This window comes from Pinus tabuliformis, chromosome 7 (genome assembly GCF_031772625.1).
Source record: "Pinus tabuliformis cultivar Carrire ecotype Pingquan chromosome 7, CPIR1, whole genome shotgun sequence".
In the NCBI taxonomy this organism is placed as follows: Eukaryota; Viridiplantae; Streptophyta; class Pinopsida; order Pinales; family Pinaceae; genus Pinus; species Pinus tabuliformis.
The window spans coordinates 372,160,106-372,181,780 of NC_142293.1; the positions used below are offsets into that span (position 1 = coordinate 372,160,106).

At 38.8% G+C, this 21,675-nt stretch overlaps 1 pseudogene; it reads right to left on the reverse strand.

Moving 5' to 3' along the window:
• Positions 1-564: 564 nt before the first annotated feature.
• LOC149247529 (calcium-transporting ATPase 2, endoplasmic reticulum-type-like) overlaps positions 565-21,675 on the reverse strand; it is a 47,872-nt pseudogene continuing 26,761 nt past the window's right edge.

Here is a 21,675-nt window from a genome sequence, read left to right on the forward strand (position 1 = left end):
GAGGACCCAATCCTTAACAATCATTCTATGGCCTCAAAGAGAGATGAAATTAAACTATTTTACACTTCATATTGTATGAGGTTCCACATTGTGATTGTCATCACATTGATGGAGTTTACAACTAGTACCCTTGGAGATTTTTGGATGGATTGGGGGTACACACTCTTTCTTTTCTCGAAGATGCTACTTCTTGGTTTCATTGGTGTTTTCAGTTGGAGAGGAATGACTCTTATTTGGTGGATGGTTATGGTTGATGGTATTTTCATGGTTGTGGATGTTATTTTCATGCCTTAAAATACAAAGATATCTTATAAAGTGGAAAAAGAATCCTATGTGCGTAGAGTCACAAACCAATGTAATTTTCATTCTAGGAAAGTATTAGTAGGAACACAAACTTCCAAATAGCCTACCTAAAACAACTACTAACCGAGGTAAAATATTTAGTCAAATATTGACTGGTGTTGCTAGTTCTTGTGGTTCTTGCTGACTATAAATGAATAGTTCTATCCTGCAAAGTGTGAAAACTTTCCCCAAAATTTTCATTTAAAAAGTGTAATAGTTTTACTACGTTGGTGGTTTTTTCATTATATCTATGTCATCATGATTGAATCCAAGAGCTATTATAGGAGGACCATCTGTGACCAAGTTCACCCATAGAAGTTGCACAGGAATCAAGCCTTCAGGAATGCCTAATGCAGCAGTTATAAATATAGAAGCCACCTCACCCACATTAGATGATATCATGTACCTGCAACAAATGTTCAAAAAATAAGAGTAGGGCAAAGGAGTATGCTAGACTAGAAAGAGAAAAAAACCCACAAACCAGGAAAATGAACCTACCAAGAACTACCGTATCAACAATAATACATTTTCAAGTTGATCTCAATTTTTTTCAGAAGTAAAGATCCATAACTTATGAAAGATTTCATGTTGTTGTAAATGCAATAGCCTTCTAAAATGGCAGAAACAATAGTACTAAAATTATCATCAGTTAAAACCATATCTGATGCTTCCTTGGCAACCTGAAACACAAATGAAATGTGTACAGGGCTTATAAGGGTCAAATTCCTTATATGATAGTAATGTTGAAAGATGAACTGTGTAAGTCATTATAATTGATAGTTAAACTAGCCTAGATCCATATTAACTCCAGATCTATGAAGTGCCAAGAGGGATCAAATATCCTTTCATTCTAAAAGAGGTTTTCACTTCAAGATATTTGATCCCTCTGGGCACTAGGTAGATCTAGAGCTAAGATGGAGCTAGGCTGGTTTAATTATTAATTATAATTAATTATAGTTATCAATATAATTATTTATTTTATTATTTTATTTTATTTTATTTTTATTTTTATTTTTATTTACATTTGAACGAGTCAAAATATTTAATAGGATAGGACAAGACATGACATTACAACATCTCTTCCACACTAGGCTAGAGAGTGCCTATCACACAATGAGACATAATATCATAAAAAGAGCAAAATTTGGTTCACCAAGTTTGGATGTCATTAGGTTGGGGATGGGTACAATTATTAATCATGTAATTATTAGATTCTATTAAAAAATTTATGTAGTCACATACACACATGCAGGTATCAAACCATCTACCAATCCATATTGCTAGGACATTTCAAACTAACCCAGAGGATCAACTATTTTTTCCCACTATTTGGAAATTTCCCAAATACGATTTTGGCTTGTTTCAAGGTGAAACACAAGCATGCGATTTTCTCCAACACTTTGATGGATATCTTAGATGTAACTTTTCTAACGCAAATTTATGTATTTTAAAATGCTCAGTAAGCTTGAAAGTCAACAAAATTACATTGTGGAAAATTTTCAATTTGGAAAGGTGTTGTTAACGAGAGTATATGACAGTAGTCTCCTTTTCTTCCTAATCACCACTATTTCTCCAAGATTGAATGCATGAGGTAGTTGGGTTCATTTCTTGATATTTAGATGGATTTTCCACCAATGATCCATCCATTTAACTAGACGCAATGCACATTACTTTCATATGGCCATAAAGTTGTTACTTTATTAGTTTATTTTAGTTGCCCACTATGAGTTGCAATGAATACAGAAGACAAAACACTTCCCCTGACTCTGTTGGAAATAAACATGACATGTTACAGAGAATAGGATTCCAAAAGCCATATAACTACACAAGTGATAGTGCCAAGCATCCTCTAATACAGAGATGATATAGTTACATTTTTCCAATCAACAATGCACATGTTAGCTCATATACATCAGATGTTAGAACCTAACATTTTTTGAAATCCAATTGCATCTTTTGTCATTACCCTAGCTCATATACATTAGAAATTAATGCCTAACACTACTAGCGATACCACTAATTAATTAAGATATTCTGCTAGAGCAAACACCTAATAAAGTAGTGGGTGAATGGCTAAAGACAAAATGAAATAAATAGAAAATCCTGTAAAAGAGAACATGGAAAATTTCAAGAATGGGAATTTATTTTAAAGTTTAGAAACTAGTGAGATCTGGTATTACAACAATGATGTTGCAACTCCTGGGACTCCCTACTTTACTTTTATCAACCTGGTAGTTCGTAACAAACTTAGAAGCGACGATGCTATATGCACAAGTACTAGCTCTTACTGCAGGCTATCACTTGATCAGCTAGCACAAGTTCATTAGGAGCTTAAGCCAACTTCCATGAGTTCACAAAAGAAGCTTTTAACTATGATGGATGAAATTTAACTCAAAAGAAGCTAGTCTACTTGCAGAAAGAAGATGAGAGCTGAAAGGAAATGCAAACCCTAGTAAACCCTAGTTGTACCAACTAACCCTACTTGTGCAAGAAAAGAGATGTAAGCTATTGAAATGGATGCCATTAACTATTGCATAGGTAAAATACATTTCTTTAATCTACTTCTAAAAGAAAATATGGAAAAATCATCTTTTTGTATTTTTGAGCAATTTTATGCAAAATTATTAAGCATGTGTTTTAACTATTTTTTATTGTGCAGAGGTTTATTGGCGAAAGGAAATGGAGTGGGCATTTGCAGGAGAATGGGAAGGTGTGGAGAGGACCCAAGGGGTCCCTAGCACCCTTCTGGAGATTTCCACCGTGCTCAGATCTCGAAAAATCGCTCGCGTGAACTTCTACAGGAGGCTGCAGGGGATCTACAGGAAATTCTATAGGAAGTTCTACAGGAACAGGCCGAAAGTGGTTTTTAGAGGATTGATGGTGCAAAAATGATGGAAAAGTGGAAATGAAGGGTGGATAATGGTGTTAAGAGGTTTAGGACCTCGTAAATGAAGCTCGTGAGTGATGAAGATGGTTGGATTTATTCAAGGATGAAGAAAGCAATGTTGCACAAAAATGTAGAAATTAGGGCAAGTTGGGAAGGTGGGGCGAATGAGGGAAAGAAATCTAGAGCGAAGGATTAGAGTAGGTTGTATGATGGAGGAAGGGTAGGTAGGAGTTTCTTGAAGGTGCTTTGCACACTACTTTCCAAAACTGATCCAAACAAAAAATAAAAATACAGAGATTTATCTGCTTTGACCTAATTTGCCCTAAAAACCAGAAATGTGATGAACAGAAGTTTATAGAGAAGAAATCATGCAAGAAGGCTATGGAAACTGTATAAGAATAGTTCTAAGCATGAAAACACAACTGATATCAGCTTTTCCAACTCAAAATCTAACACTAGCAATTGCATTGGAAGGCAAAAACAGTGTTTTTATGGCAACAAGTGTGCCTTGGTCTCAATTCATGGTCCCAATGAGGGATAAATGAGATGAAGGAGTGCTTGGTCAGCTTTTTATGGATATTTTATGTTACCAAACTGTCAAATCAACCTGAAGCATCAACAACTATCTTAATCATCAGAAACCACCTAAGTAATAAATCAAGATTTGAACCTAAATGACAGAAAGTATTCTATGAATGCAAGAAAGACACATAAAAGTACACAAAGGAGGTAATGGGCACTTGGGTTGGGCCCAACCTTGAGAGCTACAACCTCCTAAGAAAGATCAGAGCTAGTGCAAAGCGGGATTCATCTTCATTGATCAAAAAATAATAGTTACATCCCAAAAACTGTCTACAAGAAGAAGCTCAAGAATGTGCTGATACAGGGCTGCACTAAAGTGCGAAAATAGACTAAAAAATGACCAAACTACTAAGGCTTGAAGCCTTCCTACTTATGCAAATGAGGACTCCCAACAATCCTCCTTAACGTTAGGAGGTTGGCTGCCCAAAACTACAGTTAATCGGCCACTTCACTAGACCTGCTCAGCTGCCCCATGAAATCATCTTTGGTGGGCTATTGAACTCTGAGCTGATGGTGGAGAACTCAAGGAAGGGGTCATTAAGTGCAGGAGACACACCTCCTATAAATCCTTAGCATTTTTTCTTCATATTTGGCTACCAATCTGCTCATAAATGCCTGATCTTGGTCCAAAAATGTGCAAAAATCTGCAATAAGCAGTATTAGACTTTGTGGTAAAGTGACTATTCCCATTCACTCAATTAACATAAATATATTCAAAAGCATGCATAAAACTATGGCGAATGGTGGATTAAATGAGAATAATAGACAAAATGAGCCCATATAGTTACCCATTTCTGGGGCTCATCATCACCGCCCTGCTAAATGTGTTGCTCATCTTCTGAGCAACTAATCCAGTTCATCATCTTTGATTTCTTTGACTGACTCTCTGAAATCCTAGACCTATGAGGCGATGTCCTCTTCCCTATCATAAAAACCTACCTTTCTGTCTACTTCCTCCGATTGTCTTTTCTCCTCTTCTTCCTTGACCCCTTATAATAGCCCTAGCAGTAGTGGATGGCTGAACTTAAGGCCAAGTCAATTGGATTTCAAGTTCTGCATTAATTGTTTGTATAGGGGTACTCTTCTCATAGCCTCCCTCATTTTGGTTGGGGAGTGGTACTCTCTTATTTTCAAACTATGCGACAATGTGTTCCATCTCCTTGTGCAAGCATGAATGCAATTATCACCAAACAGTCTTTCCATGTCTTCGAAGTGAGCAATGGCCTGAGCTTTCCTTCCAACATAGTTAGGTGCAATGTGAGGGTTTTCTGCAAGGTACCGATGGGAATATATAATAGTTAAGGGATCTTCTGGTTCTGCCATGATCATGAGTGGCTCACTTAGCTCCCTGGCCATAATCTTCGGAATCTCTACTGCCCTCTTTTCCTCATGGATTAACCAAGAAGCCATGGCCATGAGTTGGGTCCCATAGATTCATGTTAGGAAGCACCAAGTTGTGTAAATAGAATTCTGCTAACTTGGCCTTATCTTCAGCTGACCTACTGTCACACAATTGCAGAAACTGATTGTAATTCTGAAATGGAATGGTGCCCCTTTGGGCCAATGTGTTAATTTGAAATCACAACCATTGGTCTTTAAGATATAATGCATAGGATTTAGCAGGTTGTGACATTGTAAGGCTTCTATTGCCCAGCTGGCCATAGAGGCCATTTGGGCTTGTTTTTCTTGCAATTGCTGTTTTAAAACCTGTACTCCTTTTGCTGCCTGAGACTCCTTTTCTTGCAGAAGTTTCTTTAGCATCTCAACCTCAGCTTGTAGCTCTCCCTCTTTCTGTTGTTTCTCAATTGTTTCCTTGTCTATTGGAGGGTCTTCTTGCTGCTGCAGCCCTGCCAAAATGGACAGTTTACCATCCTTATGGACTTCCTGTAGCTGCAACTACCTTTTCAGCAGCTCATTCTCCTCCTGTAGTTGGGCTCTTTTACAGCTTTCTATGTGCCTCACCATGGTCAATTCCCCTCTTAATTCTTTTAGCTTGTCCTCCATGTGGCCTATGTCCTCAAATCCTCTAGATTTGGTGATTTGCATCCATGTGTGGGTTCTCACCCTCTCTTTTTCTAATTCAAAGAATAAAGGTAAAAAAATTTATGTGGGATGATTTTCCCACCCTAGCAGATTGTAAAAAGATCATAAATCAGGCTAAGTGCTTGGTTCAGGTATTTCTTTGGCCTTTCTCTCCTCCTGTGACTGTTTGGCTGCCTTCTCCTCCATTTTCTCAGTTTCTTTTAAATTGGCTAGAGTTTCCTGTAGAGAAGTTTCAGCTTCCTGTAGAACTGCCTTTGAGTCCATCAACTTAATTTTCTCTTTCCATGTGGAGGTTTTTGGGCTTCCTATTTCTTAAGTGATGGATATCTTGGAAGGAGACTCCTCCTTCTTTTTAGTGGGTGAGTCCTCAATGACAATTGGTTCCTTTGACGGTGGCTGGGGTTTGCCCACTTTGATCCTTGTGCTTTTTCTGGCTTTAAAGTACATGGAAGTTTGCCTTTTTCTTTTTCCTTTTTGTTTTGTAAGGTGCTTAATGTAGCAAGCACAGCTGTTGGTTCCCTTGCCAACATTTCAGGGGATTTATCTTTCTCCTGTTCTTTTTCTTCACTTCCTATAGAAATCTATATGCCCACTGTTTCTACTTGTGTCACTGATATCTCAGGGTGTGTCTTTTATTTCTCTTGCTGGGTGCCTACCTTGGCTGTGGCAGTCTTCTTTTGGGCTTTCTTGGCCTTTTTCTTTCCAATCTTTGTCCTTTTTCCCTTCTCTATTTTTGCTGTTGTCTCCTTTTCTGTTTAAGGCTCGGCAGTCTTGTCAACTTCCTCTTTTTCCTTCTATTCTTCCTCTATTTTTCCCTCTGTTTGAATGTCTTGTTCTCTCACATCATTTTTCTTCTCAATTTCTTCAGTTTTCTCCCCCTCATCACTGCTAGATGGGCTGATGTTCTCAGCCAAAGTTCTGACGTTATTATCCTTGCACATATTTCTGAAGATGTCCCAAGCTATGGGGATAGTATAGGTGTGTAAAGCATCTTCCACAAATAGTTTGATGAGCCCATGGTGGGCTAACTGATCTAGGACTCTTGCATTTAGCTTTGTACCACATTCAATTATCGACTGAACGAGGAAATATGGGATGCTCAATTTCCTAGATGGAGGCAAGTCCATCCCATGCCTCAGTTCATGTAGCAACCTAAAATGATAACAATAAATGATGCTTAACCTCCATTCACATGTGATATGCTTCATTATTTGATAACTGACTTCACTCTAGAGAGGAGGCAAGCTTGTCCTTCTGATCGCGTTTTTTTCTTCTATAGGATGCTCCTCAAGCAGAAAAAATGTTTTCTTAGCCACTTGTCCCAATGATTTCTCCTCTTTGCTCCAAGGGAGCCCCAATGGTAGACCGGTAATTCTACTGATGAAATCAGGTGTAAGTTCTAGGGTCAAACCCCTAAAACTAACTGTGGCATGTGTCTTCGAATGTGGTCTTAGGGACATAAAAAACTCTTTAGTCGCCTCCTCATCATACCCCTGAATTCTGTCAAAGAAGGATATTCAGTTTGCCCTGGTCAAAAGGTCCACCACCTCAGGGTGCTCATGCAATTTTCTAGAGTTTAAGGGTTCTTTTCTCATGAATCCTCCTGGCTTAGTGTTGAGTTGGCGTTTTAACTAGAAAAGAAAATGCTCAGGTGGAAAAAAAACAGTCAATCACTGAAATAGAGGATAGTTGAATTCAATTTTTTCTGAACCCAAGAAGGCGTTTCCCGTGTGCTTCCTTATAAAATCAAATGGAAATAGTTCCCTGTTTTAAACTACTGTCACCCTAAGTTTGACTGTCTCGTTTTGAGCTTGAAATTCGACAAAAATCCCAAGTTTTCTTTCTGTAGGGCCGTTCTCTGCCTTTCCTGTAAAAGTTACCCAGCTCCTGTAGAATGAAACTCTGCTTCCTATAGATCCCGATAGGTGGGAGATTTTTGAAAAACAGGTAGAAAACTAGTGGAGGACGACTGGTTAGTTTCTCTAGAAGTGGTAGGTGCGTACTCTAGTCGAGAGCGTCGTGAGTGCAGAACGAAAAAATGGTGGTGAATGTCTTAACTGAGTTGTCTTTTAACTGTGGGCGTGATTCGTGGTGAGGAGATGAGGTGGCCAGACTGGACCATTGATCCTACGTCACGGTCATAATGTTTCTGCATGCCATCTAACTGCCATCACCTCCCTTACTCCAATTATCCGCCGCCACCACTACCAATTTGAAATATTTCTTCTAGAATGAACATACCACACGTGCTGGCTGCGTATCTAATCAGCAATTTTGAATTTGGTGGGGCTCGTTTGAATTCCACAAGGATGTGTAACTGAACTAGGCTAGCCAGTTAACTAGCCACTGATTCCATTCAATCCGAACCATTTCCATAGTCACGCAAACTTGAAATATGATTCATGTAATTGAGGAATAGTTTTAGCCACTTACCTGTGCAGTTGTGTCTGTGTTATGCATATTTTTGGATTTTGGAACCCATTTCTTCATTATTTTTGTTGCTTGCGCTCTGCATGCTCGACCTCGGGCTGTTACTAAAGTTCACACATTCCAACAGAGCTCAATGCACGTTTCATATACCATACTTTGTTGTCCCTGTCTCTGGAGTATGTGTTTCAAAGGGTTCAGCTGCTACAAGAATCCTGTAGGATTTCCTGTAGCTGCTTCTCCTTCTAAAATTCAATCTGAAATGAGTAGGGCTACAACTTCTGGTGAGAGTCTTGGCTAACAAGGAATCATAGATGGTGGGCATCAGGTATGGTGAGTGAAAAAGATGCTGCTTTGATTTGTCATTAAATTTTTTGTTTGCAACATGAAAAAATAGGATTTCTATGTGTGACTATGCAGGGGCATAGAAACAAGAGTAATGGACGTGTACAGAGATGGAAAAGGGTGACACAGGGCGATGGATCGAGGCAGGGAGGTTCATAGGCCTCATAGATAGATTTCAAACCCTCGGGTCCTCTTCTAAGATCGATTTTAGCTTGTGTATAGTTTCTACCGAATCCTCTTGTGGAAGATATAGAGCTTCCTGTAGGATCTGGAATTTAGAACCAAGTGAGGCCAGATCTTGGGAAAGGGTAACGGTGATGGAGGAATGGATTACCTCTGAGTTGATAAGGGCCAACATTCTCTGTTCATCTAATCCATTCAACTGAAGCAATCTTTCCTGTTGTGCATGGCTAAGATCTAGGTCCAGTTGAGCTGCCAACCTCAATCTGCAATATTCAAATTCTATGGATAGCAAAGCCTTCTTCTCGTAGACCAGCTCATAAGGTGTGAAACCTTTTGTAGTTTTCCAAGTAGTGTTATAGGCCCAAGTGGCCTCAACCAACTGATCTACCCAATCTTTTCTACTATTGCTCACTACCTTAGTCAAAATCCCTTCCAAAGCTCTGTTAGTAACCTCCACCTGTCCATTTGCTTGCAGATGATAAGGGGTGGAAGTTTGGTGCTTAATCTTGTGATGAGTGAGTAGGTCTTCAATCAGGTTAGAGGTAAATTGACTTCCTTGATTTGTGATTAGTTCTCTTGGGTAGCCAAACTTGTAGAAGATATTTTCCCTCAAAAACTCAGCTACCTTTTCTTCTATTGTTGCTTTGATTGCATTTGTTTCCACCCACCTTGTGAGGTAATCTGTGCACATAATGAGGTAGGACTTCTATTTTAAAGGAGGTTTGATAGGACCCACGAAGTCCATGCCCCACTTCTCAAATGGCACAAAAGTCACCTGAGGCTACAAGGGCATCTCATCCTTTGGAGTAGGTTTCCCCAACCTTTGACATCTGTTGCATTGGCTAATGTATCTCCTAACATCTTGATGAAGAGTCGGCCAATAGTACCCTGCCTGTAGAATTTTGAAGGTGGTTCTCTTTGATACAAAGTGGGCCCCACAGGGCCCATCATGACAGGTTAGGAGGATGTCAAAAACTTCCTCCTCCCTGACGCATCACTTAAAAATCTGATCTAGGCCATGTTTAAAAAGATTACCCCCAATCCAAGTGAATGGGGAACTTTTCCTTATGATCTTGCTCTTCTCTTTTGAGGATAGGTATGATGGAAACTGTGCTGAAACCAAATAATTTGCTATATTAGCAAACCATCGAGAGAGTACTGAAATAGTAAACAGGTGTTCATCTGGCATTTGATCGTCCACCATCCCTTCTTCACCTGCAGGCAAATCTAGTCTAGACAGAAAATTAGCAACAACATTTTCCTTACCTAGCTTATCAACAATGGTCAAATCAAATTTTTGCATTAAAAGTAACCATCTAATGATATGAGCATTTACATCTGGTTTGTTCATCAAATACCTAATTGCAGCATGATCATTATGCATGAATGTTTGATAGCCAATGATGTAGTGTCTGAACTTGTTTAGGGAATGGACTACAGCGAGGAGCTCTTTCTCGATTATAGTATAGTTTAGCTCTGCCTTGGATAGGCTTTTACTAAAAAAATATATGGCATACAGTAGCTTCTCTTCAACTTGTCCAAAGGCTACTCCTATGGCTTTGTTCAAGGCATCTATGTGAATGTGCAAAGGTAGGGCCCAGTTTGGACCTCTCAAGATTGGGGCAGTTATCAACTTACCTTTCAAAGCATCTAGAGCCTCTTGACAGTTGTCAGTCCATATGAACTCAACATCTTTTCCCAAAAGACCAAAAACTGGAGAGGCTAGCTTACTGAAATCTTTAATGAATCTTCTATAATATCCTGCTAAGCCTAGAAAAATCTGAACATCTCTTACTTTTTGAGGAGGCGGGACCCTTTGGATGATAGCAATCTTGTTGGGATCCACTTGTAAACCTTGCTGAGAAATTGTATGACCTAGCACGGTCCGTTCAGTCATTAGGAATTCACATTTATTAGGACTGGGGGACAGGTTCATCTCAATACACTTGGCTAAATCTTTCCTCAGGTTAGTCAGAGCTTCTTGGAAGTTAGAACCATAAGGGGTAAAGTCATCCATATAGATTTCCACTAAATCATGAACCAGCTCAGCGAATATACTTAGTACTACTCTCTGGAAAGTGGCAGGAGCGTTACATAACCCAAAGGGAAGGACCCGGTAGGCAAAGGTACCCCATGGACAAGTGAAAGTGGTCTTATCTTGGTCTTTCGGGCTGATTTGGATCTGATTGTACCCGCTAAACCCATCTAGGAAGGAAGAGCACTTCTCTGCGAGGCCATCTAACACTTGATCTATGAAAGGCAAAGGGAAATGGTACTTCTTGGTGGCTTTGTTAAGTTCTCGATAATATACACAGCTTCTCCACTTCCCGTTTTTCTTGGGCACAAGCACCAAAGGAGAAACTCACTGACTGTCAGAGATGGGGTAGATGAATCGTGCATCTAGCAACTTTTGTAGTTCTTCTTCGACAATGTCCTTAAGGGTTGGCTTCATCCTCCTTTGAGGCTGTCTGACTAGTTTACAATCCTCTCTAATGTAAATGTGATGGGTGCAGACTGAAGGGTGGACTCCTTTCATCCCCTTATAGCTCCAAGAAAAAGCATCCAAATGGTTGTTCAATAAGCTACACAATTCTTTCTCCTGAGAGGGGCATCGGGATGAGTTGATCTTCAAGGTTCTTTCAGAGCCAAATTCCACATTCTTAACTCGGAGAGAGGTTGGATCAGCCACACAGAAATCAACTAAAGCATTGGTTTGGGTTTCTTCCACCAACTCTTCTAATGGCAGCACACTGGGGGGTGGATTTTGAATCTAATTCTCAATAAGATCATCCTCGGTTTGAGGACCTCTCCTGGTGGCTTCCATTATGCACAATGGTGCAGAGTAGACTTCATCCTCATCTTCCTCCTCCAACCAAAGAGGTAAGTCATTTTCTAGTAGAGGTTGGGCAGGAGGATATAGGACTAGCTGTTTGGGCATATGCCCATTCTTGATGGTCATGCTCCCAGCGAGACAACTGATGTAAGCATCTGCAATAGCTAGCCAAGGCCTTCCCAAGATGAGGAGATGCCCAATGAGTTTTTCCTTTGGCTGAAGGACCAAGAAGTCAATAGGGTACTCCCAGGAATCAATGGAGACCATGACATCTTCCACAATCCCCTCAGGAGTAACAGTGGAGTGGTTTGCCAACTACAGTACTATTGAGTTCTTTCTTACGGAACTTTGAAGGTTAAGCTTGAGCATAGTGTCCCTGGTTATTACGTTTAAGGCAGTCCCTAGATCAATAAAAGTGTCGGAAATTATGGTGCCATTGATGTGGACATCGACTACAAGACTCCCAGGGTCCAAATATTTTGGACAGATCACCTGACCCAACATTAGGTCAAATACTTGTCCTATGACATTGATAGTTGGGGCATCTCTCTTGCGCCTACCTGGGTTCCTGAAACACTTCTCTTTAATCAAATTATTGTATATTGGTACATCTTTTATGGCCCGGACAAGTGGTATTTTCACACATAATTGTTTAAGTCCTCCCAGAACTTCAATTTCTTGTGGCTTTGGTTGCGTGGTCCAGCTAGTCTCTTAGGAAAGGATGGAATGGCTTTCGGTTCACTTTCCTGTTTCTCTTCCTCATCCTCCTTAGGAGGAGTTTGGCTATCTGGGAGGACATTCCGAAATCGTAGGTTGATCTCTTGAATCTCCGCAACATAGGTAGGGCATGTTTTTTCTCCATTATATACCTGTTGGGCCTGTCTATTATTGGGGTTCGAGTTCAGTTGAGCATGTATCTAGGGTTGTCTTGGAGGAGCAGGACGTAATGGTTGTGGTTGAGCAGGTGGTGGGGGCAAAAGAGTGGGAGGAGAGTTGTATTGGGGCCTCCACCCCTGATGAGGTGCATTCCACTGAGGTTGTGGCTGAGTGTGAGAATGAAACGAGTAAGCAGCTGGTTGAGTATGGAATTAAGGAGGATACGACCAAGGAGGTGGTGTGGACCAGGAAGGATGAGGAGGGGGACCCCAAGAAGGCATGGAAGTGGCTTTATTTGTGTTATAGTAAGTCTCGGATGTCCCTTGAATTCCCTGCTAGTAAGGTCTGGGTCCATGTGGCCTCCTTTGGTTCATGAAATAGAGTGGTTCAGTGGCTCCTTCAGCCCCTTGGTACATAGCTATAATCTGGGAAAGGAAGGGCACTGATTTGTAGGATGATCTTCTTCAAAAACAAAGCACACTTCTACAGAGTGTAATGGACATTCGTTCCTGGGATGCTTTCTGGTGCACCTGGGACAAAGGATTGCCAAAGCCCTCTCAGCTTCCTCTTGCTTCTTTTCGATTCGCAAGGTGTCCATTTGCATGGCAATGGTCTGTCTCATCTCACTTTTGAAATCTTCCATGTAATTTCAAAACTCATTTTTAAGGAATGAACTAGATAAGGGAGTACTGGCTAAGGGTTGACTTCCCCTACCTCTCTTTCTGGCTGCCCTAGAATGGTTTCTAAACACAGTCTTTATGTCATCATAAGGTAGCTGGTAGATATCTCCCCCAACCAGCAAATGGAGGGTATATAGAAGGTCTTCAGGGACTACTCTGAGCAGAATCAACATCAGAGATTTGGGGTTAAGTGTGCACCTGACCCTTTTATAACTGAGTTGGAACCTCTCTTCATAGTCTTCTAAAGATTCATCACTTCCCGTGGTCATTCGAAAGATTTGTTCCTTTGTATCCTTTGACCTATAGTAGTCCCGATATTTGTTGTCAAAGGCTTGCTACATTTGAGCCCAAGTTGTTATACTATTTCCAGGTAGCCCCATGAACCACCATAGTGCTGCATCCTTGAGGGTAGAAGGAAAGAGTTTCAACTTTTGCTCGTCTTCTGCATAGTCATAATTTCAACAAAGGATAGAAAACTCAAACAGGAGGGTGTCAAGGTCTTCAGTAGTCAATCAATGGAAGTGAGGTAAGGCTGAGGGACTTATGTTTTTCATTCTTATGTCCCCATTGGTCTCTCGAATGGGAATGGTACCTTCTACTGTCTCCCCATTCCCTCTACCATTTCTGTTTTCAGCCATGGTCTCAAGAGGAATGATTTCTTGCTCTTCTTCTATTATAGGATCTTTGTATATCTCTGGAGGTTCACCTATAGGTTCTTTAGGATCACTGCCACCAAAGAAGAGAGAAGGGTGACTTAGTGGTGTGGTGGGGGTGTTAGGTAGGAATTTTCTTGAATTGTCTCTATTCCTACGAGGCATGAAATGAAATCTCTTTTTTGGGTGATTTTTGTGTTTTTCCTGCTTGTACCTGCAAAACTGAAATAGATTGAGCTGCAAATTGAAACTAACTGAAATCTATCTTGTTGAAATGAAAATGCAGATTTGAGATGAAAGAAAGAAAGGACTAATCTATGTTGCTGAAATGAAATTTTTGAATTGAAATGTAAGCAGGAAATACTAATCTACACTTGTTGAAATGAAATTGCGGAATTGAAATGAAAGCAGGAAATACTAATGTACGCTTGCTGAAATGAAATTTCGGAATTGAAATGAAAGCAGGAAATGGTCTAATATACTTTTTCAGAATTGAAATGAAACAACTACTCTACTTTTGCTTAAATAAACTTCTTAGAAGAAGGTTGCAGTAGGAAATGGAAGAAAAGCAATAATCACAAAAATACTTTGACACTTCCTTGACAACATTGCCAAAAATATGGTGAGCTCTAGTATTGCAGCAATGATGCTGCAACTCCTAGGACTCCCTACTTTACTTTTATCAACTCGGTAGTTTGTAACAAACTTGGAAGCGACGGTGCTATATGCACAAGTACTAGCTCTTACTGTAGGCTGTCACTTGATCAGCTGGCACAAGTTCGCTAGGAGCTTAAGCCAACTTCTATGAGTTCTTAGAAGGATGTTTTAACTATGATGGATGAAAGCTAACTCAAAAGAGGCTAGTCTACTTGCAGAAAGAAGATGAAAGCTGAAAGGAAATGCAAACCCTAGTAAACCCTAGTTATAACAACTAACCCTACTTGTGCAAGAAAAGAGATGTAAGCTACTAAAATGGATGTCTTTTACTATTGTAGAGGTAAAACATATGTGCTTAAGCTACTTCTGAAGGAAAATATCGAAAAATCATCTGTTTGTATTTTTGAGCAATTTTATTCAAAAATTATTATGCATGTGTTTTAACTATTTTTTATTGTGCAGAGGTTTATTGGCGAAAGGAAATGGAGTAGGCATTTGTAGGAGGTTGGGAAGGTGTGGAGAGGACCTAATGGGTCCATAGAACCCTTCTTTAGATCTCCACTGCGCTAAGATTTCAAAAAATCGCTCGCGTGAACTTCTATAGGAGGCTGCAGGGGATCTACAGGAAATTCTACAGGAAGTTCTACAGGAACAGGCCGAAAGTGGTTATTAGAGGATTGATGGTGGAAAAATGGTGGGAAAGTGGAAATGAAGGGTGGACAAGGGTTTTAAGAGGTTTATGACCTAGTAAATGAAGCTTGGGAGTGATAAATATGTTTTTATTTGTTCAAGGATGAAGAAAGCAATATTGCACAAAAATGTAGAAATTAGGGCAAGTTGGGAAAGTGGGGTGAATGAGGGAAAGAAATATTGAACGAAGGATTGGAGCAGGTTGTATGATGGAGGAAGGGTAGGTAGGAGTGTCTGATAAGTTCTCTACACACTGCTTTCCAAAACTTATCCAAACAAATATTAAAAGACAAAGATTTATTTACGTTGACGTAATCTGCCCTAAAAGCCAGAAATGTGATGAACACAAGTTTATAGACAAGAAATCAAGCAAGAAATCTATGGAAACTGAGCAAGAATATATCTAAGCATGAAAAGACAAATGATATCGACTTTTCAAACTCAAAATCTAACACTAGCAATTGCATTGGAAGGCAAAAATAGTGTTTTTGTGACAACAAGTGTGCCTTGGTTTCAATTCATGGTCACAAGGAGGGGGAAATTAGATGAAGCAGTGCTTGGTTGCATCTTTGTGGATCTTATCTATTACCAAACTATCAAATCAACTTGATGTATGAACAATTATCTTAATCATAAGAAACCACCTAAGTAATAAAGCAAGATTTTAACCTAAATGATAGAAATTATTCTATGAATGCAAGAAAAACACATAAAAGTACAAAAAGCAGGTAATGGGCACTTGGGTTGGGCCCAACCCCGAGAGCTATAGCCTCCTAAGAAAGGTCTGAGCTAGTACAAAGCTGGATTCATATTCATTGATCAAAAAATAATAGTTACATCCCCAAAGCTGTCTACAAGAAGAAGCTCAAGAATGTGCTAATACAGGGCTGCACAAAAGTGCGAAAATAGACTAAGAAATGACTAAACTACTAAGGCTTGAAGCCTTCCTACTTATGCAAATGAGGACTCCCAATAGTCCTCATTAACGTTAGGAGCTTTGTTGCCCAAAACTGCAGTTAATCAGCCACTTCACTAGACTTGCTCGGCTGCCCCTTGAAATCATCTTTGGTGGGTTGTTGAACTCCGTGATGATGGTGGAGAACTCGAGGAAGGGGTCATTAAGTGTGGGAAACACCCCTCCTATAAATCCTCAGCCTTGTTTCTTCGTATTTGGCTGCCAATTTGCTCATAAATGCCTGATCTTGGTCCAAAAATGTCCAAAAATCTACAATAAGCACGTATTAGACTTTGTGGTAAAGTGACTATTCCCATTCACTCAATTAACATAAATATATTCAAAGGCATGCATAAAACTATGGATAATGGTGGATTAAATGAGAATAATAGGCAAAATGAGCCCATATAGTTACCCATTTCTGAGGCTCATCAGAAACCTTGATGAATCTCACTGGTACATAATATGAAATTTGTAAAATGTTTGGCAATGTTTTTATAAAAGTATTCAAATTTCTAATAATTTTAAATAGTCTCCATAAAAAAATTGGCAATTTTTAAGCTAAAACAATTTTATACTATAGAATTTGGGTGAATAATTTCTATAAAAGATGGAAAGTAATGAATATTTTTTTCAGAAAAAGTATGGAAAGTTAGCCCACTTGCAAAATCCCCTAAAAGTTTCCTTGAAATACAACACTAGCATACCTCTGTTCCAACAATTCCCATGGCAATTCCAATGTCTGCAAGCTTCAAGGCAGGTGCATCATTGACACCATCTCCAGTCATTGCCACCACTTTTCCAGCTTCTTTGAGCATTCAAACTATATCCTTCTTATGCTTTGGCTTTGCTCGTGACAAAACCTGACCAGTAGGTTTTGCAAAGATTTCAACATGCTTATCCATAGATAATGCCATGAATTCTCTTCCAGTAAAACTTTTACCACCTAGATCCTCTCCTTCATAGAAGACACCAACTTCTTGACATATGGATTCAGCTATGGACTTGTTATCACCAGTAATCACCATTACATGAAGAACTGTGTCACAATAATCCTATATTTCCTTGTGAACTTCTTCATGAGGAGGATCCTATTAGTTTCAAGTAAGTCAGTGTCAGGAGGTTCACTGAAACTAATATAACGTCTTCATGACAACAGGAAGCCCAACACAGATGTAGGGGAAGAAAATGGGGAGAAATAAATATAATAAGTCCCATGATAGGCCATAATTCAAATATCACAACAAGTTAAAGGTAAGAGACAAAAAAATAGGCAAAATAATCCAACATGGCAGAACTTACTCTTAATCCAACTAGACCAACAAAGATAAGGTCACTTTTGATACTAGAATAATTCATTGGGTCCAACAATTTCATATGAGTGGGATGCTTCTCTCCATCATAGTCATTGATCTCTCCCAATTCATCCTTGTATGCCAGGCCCAAACAACATAGATCCTTCAAAATAATTTCATGAAACATCAAGAATAATTACATCAATGCATGGTCGAGTTCTGTTAGAAAATTATATACTACGGAGCAATGGAACACATAAAATATTGCAGAAATATAAACACAAAAAACACACAAAACAAGAGAGACATAGATATACGTGGTTCACCCAGTTTGGGCTACGTCCACCCCGAACAGCCAATCCTTCCTTTCTATTATCCAGCAAAATGAAGAGACACAACCTACAGAAAATCCGCTGTAATATCCTCTGTTTTCTCTCACAGTATCACCTCTCTGTTTCTCGCTCACAGAATACAAATCTATATCTCAGCCTCCAATACAATGCCCTCATACAAAGAGAGGTGTTGCCTTCTAGGGCAAAAAACCCTAAACTAAACATAAGTTCTACCGTCAGATCAACTGCCTAATGAACGGCCCAGATTGACTAGATATTACTATACTTTTACAAGGCAATTTTACATTTGTTTTTAGCTTCGGGGGCGCTACCCCCGAGCCCTCGCCGGGGGACCGCTAGCCCCCGGACCCCCCAACAGGGGGGGATCGGCCCCCCGGACCCCCATGGGGGGGACAAGTCCCCCCCGCACCCCCCCGCGTGGAGGGGTGTACAAACTTCCTGGGGTATACATCCAGCTGAAACAAAGAGCTCTGAAAAATCATGCTCCACACACAACAAATTCAACAATTGTTCTATCTGCAAGTTGTTGAAAAGTGCTCATTTCCAGTAGATTTTCCACAACACCCTGCAAAAAAGCTAGACATTGATATCACCAAACAAAGGTATCCTGAACTGTTTTGCTGGTGAAACATACAAGTTAAGAAAGGAAATGCAAAAATATCAACCCACTCGATATCCACGATCTTGATATCTTTTGAATATTGTTTCCCATGTCTATATCATAATAGTTTTTCTATGATCAATATTTCACCCAAGAGTAAAGGGAATATGCAATATATATTTTCAAGTCACAAATTTTATTGTTAACCTTTAACATGATATCTCAAGCCTTAACATTATAATGGTACATGTTACAACTTCAAGTAAGATATAATACAAAGTAACACAAAACAAATGCTTCAAACTAAGATTGACATGTAGGGAAAACAAAAAAATTAAGATATAGTAACAAAATTGAGGAACTTTTAGTACATAAATATATACAAAATGTAAATTGAGAGATTACAAAAGCATGCCACACACTGCATAAAAAAATTTTAACGTGGTATTAAGAACGATAATAACAAAACATTTTTAGCAAATAAAAACCTTTTTCTAAGAGATGATTTTGTCTAGAAGGTTCCCTAACAATAACACTCAATGATTTATGATAACAATCAAACTACAACAAAGCCAACCTCTTTGATCTATGTATCCACCAATCACAATTACCTATACAAAACCAAAAATGAGGCTCAACAAGTTAGAGAATATAACTCCAGTATACAATTCATTGTTGCAGAAAGATGAGAATGATAAATTCTAAATCACATGATTAAATCAAAACATGGGCATAAGCACTCATGTAATTTTACTTCGCTATTTTTGACAATGACACTTTGATCACCTACCTTTGGATATGGAACTCCCATCTTTTCAATCAAGACCTTCATACAAGCCGTGAGAAAGAAACATGCAGGTTATGCTAGAACAACAAATGGCAGAAAAAATTACATGTTTTTTTTCTTCAAGAATCCACGAATCATTATAAATCAAAATTATATATCTCAATCGGGTGTCATCCATACTTTAGGGTGCTTTTAGTATGCCCTTCTCGTTACTACAAACTAGAGAATTCATTTAGCCCATTAATCCTCTGCAGAATGCTCTTCGGTACCTATTTTAGTACTTCCAAATTGACCCTGACAGTTTCAAATGGTAGAAGATGACATGAAAACCAATATACAAATCAATAAATTATCTAAGTACTAACCTTCAGATCTACCTTGGTTGGCATTCCAGTAGCATGGAACTGGTGACCTTGATAAGATATCCCTGCATCATTGCAAACTGCAACAATTCCTGCTAGAGTTTCCAAATTTTCAACCATATTATGTGCCAAAAATTTAATATGCTACCATCCTCAGGATTATATGTTTTTCCTTCAACATGAAACTCTTGAAGTGAACCAGCACTGCTCCCTGAGGCTATAAATTCAGTGATCGACATCTAATTAGTTGTAAGTGTTCATGTCTTATCAGAGAAAATTATTGTTTTGTAGCCCAATGTCTCCACACTAGGAATATTATGCACATTATAATTCTTTTTTGCCATATTACAAGTCCGAAGAGCCAAACATGTAGTAATGATAGTAGGAAAGCCCTGTGTTAGCGCAGCAACTGCTAGAGCTACAACAATTTTAAAATAGTATCTACATTTCTTAAATGAGAATTTGACATTTTTTTGGCCAGCCATCTATGACATCCCATGAGAGAAAATGTTTGTGGTTGATGATCCAAACAAGAAAACAAACAACAACAATCATTGTTGTGAGTCTTTCACTGAATTCATCTAATTTCCTTTTCAAAGGCATATCAACACCTTCCATAGAAGCTTCCTGAATTTGTGTCTGAATTTTACCTATTTCTGTAGACATGCCAATGCTCACAACAATGCAAGTACAACAGCCATTGAAAATTGTAGTTCCTACAAACACCATGCAATCTTTTGACTACAACTCACAGTCACTCATGGGAACTGGATATGTGATTTTAAGAACGTACATGCTCTCTCTAGTTAGAGACCCTCGCTCCATTCTATAGGTCGATGTCTTGAGGGATGCAATTCACATGTCTACAAGAACCTTGTCTCCCACCCTCATTTAAACTAGATCTCCTGGAACAAGTTCTTGGGCAGGAAGATCTAGAACATAACATCCATCTCTCAAGACCTTTTCTTGTTCATATTGCATTTCTTTGAGAGCTTCCAAAGCCTTCTCATCTTTACTCTCCTGTTGTACTCCAACAATGGAATTAAGGATGAGAATCAAGAGAATGATGAGGGGCTCTACATAGGTTGTTATAACTGCCTTAGATGACTCATCATCATGAAAGTAGTCAAGAACAAATGAGATTCCAGCTTCCACCAGAAGTATTTTGACGAGTGTATCATCAAATTTCTCCAAAACTAGCTTTCATAAAGGTTTACCATTTTCTTTTTGTAGCTCATTCCATCCATACCTTTGATGTTGTTTCTCCACTTCATGAGAACTTAAACCCTTTTCTAAGTGCACATCATATTATTTCAGGCATTGTTCCATAGTTTTGGACCAAGCAGCGAATGGTTTTTCCTCCATGGATTATGAACAGATGATCATGATCTAATTTCAAACAAAATGTTCCAGCATTAACAGATCTATAATGTGCTTGAAAAACTTTCAAGAATCCTGATAAGTTGATAACCTTTGACATAAGCTTCAACTAAGGTTTTACATGCCAAGGTTGTTAGGGTGAAAACAAAGTTCAAATTTGACTATGATGTATGCAACTTGAGACATTTTCTTCTACTATCACCATGACAATCAATTCAATTTTTGACAGTAAGAATCTAAAAGCTCAACCAAAAAAATACCTTAATATTCAAATTGAACAAAATGTTGGCTCATAGATAAAATGTTTCTAATAAAACAAGTCATAATACAATGTGGATAAGAAGATCATCACACTGATTATTTCAATGCAAACAACAAGCAACTAAAAGCCTGACTATCATGGGATGATCACACTCATATTTGTTCACTCATAAATAAGAAGCTTTATAAAAGAAAACCCCTTTGATAATGTTGTAACAAAACATGCCCTAGGACCAAAAGTTAAAACCCAAAAAATAATCATGAACAACTAACCAATAAGATCAACTTTTGGAAAGACAACTTCCCACAAGAAAAAAATCTAGAATTCAAGACACAAACTGTCACAAGCTCTTGGATATGATTCCAAACAATTTGTTTTAGTTTCAACAAGTTGAAAATCTCTTAGTATAGTGTATCAAAACTAATTTTCAAAAACCAATTGTACAGACCTTTGAATCCAACCATCAAATCGATTTATTGGCA